The sequence below is a fragment of the Galeopterus variegatus genome, unplaced genomic scaffold (assembly GCF_000696425.1).
Source record: "Galeopterus variegatus unplaced genomic scaffold, G_variegatus-3.0.2 Scaffold6514, whole genome shotgun sequence".
NCBI lineage: Eukaryota > Metazoa > Chordata > Mammalia > Dermoptera > Cynocephalidae > Galeopterus > Galeopterus variegatus.
The window spans coordinates 114,384-120,525 of NW_007732625.1; positions in this window are offsets into that span (position 1 = coordinate 114,384).

Sequence of the window (6,142 nt, forward strand, 5' to 3'; positions counted from 1 at the left end):
CCACCTCCAACATGCTGACCTGTCCAGGGAGGGTGAGAATAGAAGGTGAAGTCCCATTCTGGCTGATAAGTGTCAGAAGAGGAGAGTCCTTTGCCTTCCTGGATAATATATTCTAAGCAACATTGAAAAACAGGTATTCTTTCCAAATGTCTCCTCCTATACATAATACTATATTATAATACTATAATATTATAATTATGTAATTAATTAATTATATTATAATTTACTATATAGCTTGTTATATAACATCAATTATATAATAATTATATTATATTAAATAATAATATAACACCTGTTCCGGGTGAGTGAAAGGTTATCGTATCAGTCCTTGGCATTGCGCAGTTTTATCGACAGCCACTTTTGTTTCTCAGGGGTTGATTTACCAGGGAGCAGCAATGGTCAATGACCATAAAATCGAGATGAAATGTGCCCAGCTGCTTTTGTGAGCATCTTCCTCCACGTGGAGCGAGCCCCGTTTCCATACAGCACAGGAGAATAAGACAGGCACGCACAGCAGAGTCCTCAAGGAAACCTCAAGTAGGGGCTGTGAGGGTGGGCTGGGGGTCCGACATCCCAGAACTGGCCTAGCACTCAAAGCGTGCATCCTTGGACAGTCACACAACCTCTCTGGACTCCTGGGGCAGGTGTTACCGGGATGACCTCAGAGTCACCAAGCCACCAGGCCACGATTCTAGTTTGCCAGACTTCCTGCTTCTAGTTTTTAATGTCTCCTACCCTTCTTTAGTCTACATTTTTGATTACTATCAAGATCTGAGAAGGAATTGGTCACAAAAAAGGAGGCTCCATTCCTCCTACTTGGGGCCCTGTGGGAAGCCCTGAACTCCAGCTTAGTGAGCAGAGGGCCTGGCTTTATCGGAAATGTTGGCAGCTCTCTCCCTCTATCCCTCAGAGACGGCTCCCTATCTAGTCCTCACTTAGAGTTACAACTCTCAGAATTCTTTTAGACTTTGAGAGTTTGCCGAGATGCTTAGAATTTTTGTTGTCTCTGGACAGATATGATGCAGCTAAATACTTGCTTCTCACTTTCTTCCTGTCTGCTGCCCAGGGTCTGGGAGAGCTCCTGCTGTCCCCGAGGAGGACACGCTCTCTGAGCACTGTTGCTGAGTGGGCATGGATTTGGGCTGTGCCATCCCTACTGTTGTCCTTAGTCCCCTGTGTGACAAGCTAAGTGGGTGTCCAGAGTGAAATGCACTGTCTGGAGGTAGTGAACAGAAGATGAGCACATCTTCTCTGCCTTCAGTGCAGGGCTCAAGGCACAGACCCCAAGGCGAGGACAGTGCCGACTGCCCTTCCAGCCGGAGATCCTCTGCTGTTCGGTCTGAATGGGTTATTTCATTCACCTGCACCGTAGTTTCCTCCAGAGTTAAAAATAATAAAAATGTCTAACTACCGTTGTGATGATTTAATAAGATAAAATAAATCAAGTGCAGATCAGAGCCTGGCATAGAGTAGAGGCCCTAGAAATATTAGCCACTTTTAACAGAAGAATTATGCATCCTCTGTTTTATTAGGAGTGAGAGTATTCTTTTAAAATTTATAGATCCACCCCCTTGGAGACACTGAGGGGATTCCTGACTGACACATTTTATTTTCCTGAGAGTTTCGTGGCAACAGTGCCTGCTGCTCCTGGGAAAGTGGAATGGCCATAAAGCGGGAGGCTGGAATAAAAAGGAGACTGTACAGACCGGACACTGACGGGAGTGGCCAGATGAGCTCAAGAGATGCATGTAGTGAAGGGGGGTGTCCAGGCCATTTAAAGACAGGCTGTAGTGCGTTGAATTATGTCCCCACAAAACTGATTGAAGCTTGAATTGTGTCCCCCACGTTTTACGTATTAGAAACTTGACCCCCACTGTGACGGTTAAGAGGGTGGGAAATCCTATTATGGAAATTGAAAGGTGGAGCCTTGAAGAGGTGATGGGATTGTAGGACCGTGCAGTAGTGAATGGATTAATAATGGTGGTCAGGGCGTGGTTCTGAGGGCTTTAAAAGAAGAGGAGAGTCTGTCTTTCTCTCTCTGCTCTCTCTGCTTCCACCATCTTGCAATGTGAGACCCCTCGGTCACTGTCGTCACCACCATATGGACTTTGGACTTCTGAGCCTCAGAAACTGTAAGCAATAAATATCGTTTTTCTTTATAAATTACCCCATTTCAGGTATTTTATTATAAGCAACAAAAATGGACTAATGCACAGGCCGTCATGAATTCCCATAGTTCAGGTCTGTCCCGCTGGGGTTTCTTTCTCTGTAACAGCGCTCAGTTGCACCTACCTGGGCATGAAGATGGTGGATGGTTGGGCTCCTCTAGGATTCAAAGTTTAGTAAAATAACTACAGTGGACTAAGAGTGGCCAAGGAACTTGAGCTTAATTATAAGGAAGCAATCATATACTGATCACGGACTTAAGAAAGATAATGAAGAAAATAAACACCAGATGACCTGCACTAGCTGAGAAAAGTTGTGAGAATGAAGGATTGGAAATTTTGATGAGGCTGGAGAACTCTTGCATCGATTATGAGAGTCAGTGAAGAAAGATAATGAAGAAAATAAACACCAGATGACCTGCACTAGCTGAGAAAAGTTGTGAGATTGAAGGATTGGAAATTTTGATGAGGCTGGAGAACTCTTGCATCGATTATGAGAGTCAGTTGGCAGGTAGTTGCTGTTCAAGTAGTGTGTGAGTACTCACTTCAGGACCGAAGCCGTCCTGGGCCACACACAGGCTCTGACAGCCGGACAGGACTGCCACCATGGAGAGAAGAAAAGTGCCTGGAGGCAGGAGGTCAGGGCCTGTGGGTGCAGAGGAGGCAGTGAGCAGGTGCAGTGAGCAGGTGTTGAGGCCCAGTGCATGGGGAGGGGCCAGGACACCGGGTGACAGCTGTGAGCAGGAAGAAGACAGGGCATCCTCCCAGGGTCTGATGGCAGGAGTTCAAGCGGGAGGGGTCTTACAAGATGAAGGCAGAGAGGTGGCAATTGCTGTAGGCGTTAGACATTTGCAGCCATTGAATAAATGAGTGACCTTATGTACATGCTGATTAGTATATTTCAGGAAAAAATTAAAAAACGAATCATACCCTTCCTCTTTCTCCCCATAATCATATGATAAATTCATGATTCAGAGGCAAGGGAGAGTCCTTTATTTCTATTTTATTAGCTCACTTTGTCACCTTGCCCCAGGCAGCTCTCACCCCTGGTGACTTCCTGTATCCCCAGGTAGGAGGAAGGTGCACAGGCTGCTGGAGAGAGCTACAGCCCTCTCTCCACGGCTTCCCCTCATGGTCTGTTTGATACGTGCTTATCTTGCTATTTCAAGTTTGATGCTAATTTCAGGAAATGCTTTGCATTCTCAAAATGCAAATATATTCAGCATGCTCACTCCCTTATTAAGTAATTTTCCCACTGATGTTTACGCTGTCTTTAACATTCTTGCAATTCTAAAAAAATCTTTTGGACATTCATTTTAATTTCTACTAAGCAATGCTAATGAGGTCCCTGAATAGAGTTTCCTGGCCTTCTTAATTGATTGTTTGGAAGTAAACTTTCAATTTCCAAAGGTCGCAAATTCTCCCAGCCCAGGATTCATCTTAGAGTAGAAGTGTGTTTTTTCGAGGTTTCTAGATCTCTTGAAACTAAAGTGGGGCTTAAAGTCCAGGGTGAGGCTCATTGAATCAGTGGAAGAGAATCTTTCCTGTTGGGAAGATATTCAGAACCTAGATGGTGTCTTCCTCGGGGGCTTGGGGACGGCCCAATCACAGTGTACTATGTCCAGGCTGTATACAAGCAGTTAACTTTTGTTAAACGTTCCTGCCTGAGTGCCATCCCCTGCCTTACAAAGCAATAAACTGAGCGATCCTGGGGAAAGTTTTCTGGCCTCTGAAACTCCAATGTCTAGGACACAGTGATTGTGACAGGACCTACAACTGCCTGTGCATTTGTCATGTGTAGGACAGCACACTGAGCTAGCATTTTATAGCTCCTCACGTGTGTTAGGTTGGGAAGACAAACAGACTAAAGAACGCCAAGCCAAATGTTAACTCGTAAGGGAGTTTATTTCCACCAAACCAAGAGGGGAAACTGAAAGATCAGTTTTCTACCCCTATGCAGACTAGCAGAGGCTTTATAGGGTTTGAATTTGGGAAGGAAGGGGTTAAGGGGAAAAGCCCAAGTCCTGAGAAGGGGCTGGGCAGCTATTCTGGGCACTAATGGCTTTGTGGTTTTTTGGGGATTTTTTGTTTGCTTGTTTGTTTGTTTTTTATAAGATCCTGTTTTGTACCAGATGTTCTTATCAGAATGCACTAGCCTTGAGGGAAAGGGAGGGGGTAGGAGGATAGGGTGAGGGAATGGTCAAGATCAACGTGGCTGTGCTCGTGCTAAGCTGACTGTGGGGTCTAATAATGTGACCTACTGAGGTAGGTATTACAATTATCCCCACTTTTAAAATGCAGGTACTGTGAAACTCACCTGCTGCAGTGGTGGCTGAGCCAGGACTTGAACCTAAGAGATCAGACTACAGAAGAGAGACAGCAGGCTTGGACCTGGACCCCAGATGCCAAACCAGTGTGTTTTTTTATTATTGTCATTGTTGACGGTGTTGTTTGTACCTTTCTATTTATGGAGGTGATCCCACAGAAAACTGAGTGGCTGGGAGAGAGTTCGAGAAAGCAGAAACTCATCCCTCCCCCGCACACACACACCCTTTTCCTGGCTTGTCTGCAGGGCTTGTCTTACGTGGGGAGAGGCAGTGTCCTCTGTGGCCTCTTGGGGCCTGTGGCTCTGCCTTTCTGATTCAGAGAGAGGGCAGGGTCTGTGTCTGCTGGCAGCAAGCCTGGCATGGTGGCTTGTTAATTCACCTGCACTCTCTCTGCTAGTCAGTTGATTCTTCCAAGGTTGAAATGGGCTCTTGAGACCAGCAGTTGATAAAAGTTTCCATTCTGGAATTTTCTGAGCCAGTAAATGAGGGGCTCTGCTTGGCTCAGTCTCAGCCTGGGGCTGGGGTCAGTGGGTGCCAGAAGGAAAGTGCATCTATGCTGGGATGAGAGGGGATGGTCTTACTTAAGCCTGTGGGAGGGGATGCTCCCTGGAGTGGGTCACTTAGGACCCTCACAATCAGACCCTCCTCCTGCCTCTCACCACGGGCTTGTCCTGATACTTCATGCTGCTCCCCTAGGTCTTGCCAGCCCCTCCTCTTCCTGTTAACATTTGGGAAGTCCCTCAAGTCTAACCGTGTCCATCAAAAGGTTTCCATGTTGCAGGAAGGATGCTCGCAGGTCTTCTTCCCCAGCTCTGCCTGGACAGGCCACGCAGCCCACACTTCCCAGGTCCTTCCTGATCCACTCCTCGCCACGTCGGAGCCCTTCACGCACGCTCCTCAGGTCTGCCTCTGGATCCTCTGTGATCCCAGCCTTTCCTTGTTCCTCCTCGGATCTGCAGCTCTTGGACACTGCGACGACAAAACTCCCTCGTGGAGGCCAAAGAATGTGATCCCCAGACTATGCTCTCAGCTTAATCTCCAGACCTTGTTCCACTTGGCCAAAGATGGGAGTCTTTTTTTCAACCCCTGGAGAAATGCAAATATACCCCTCTATTGCCTTCTCAATTCAACGCTCACCTCTTCCAAAGTAATGTGTCTATTTTTCATGTCACTTCTCTGAACAAAAATCATCAATTATATTAACTAAGAAACATATGAAGTACCTACTTTGTCCAACGTAGCTCAGAGAGGGGGCCACTTGTGGTCAGGTGCTCTGACCCATGCAGAGCTGCTACCCAGCTGGACCTGGGACTTCTGATGGTTTGCCACCAGCCAGTGACTCCCAGTCCCATTAGCTCAGTGTGGATGCTCACAGAGGAACAGATGGTCATTTTTCCTTTTGTGACTCTGATTGGGAAATACATACAAATGCCCCCCTGCATGGAGTTCCTTTAATGCACCTTGGGTTTGTTATAGAGAGAGTGCAGTGTGGGTGCACACGAGGAGACAGCAGCATAAAAGAGAGAGGGACCATTCCAAGTGGCTTTAAGTCTTAGCATGTTTACTATAGATCTCTAACATAACGTGAGAAACAAACTGAAGACAGATTTCCACCTGTAGTCAGTAACCACATTTTTTCTAATGCTAGTA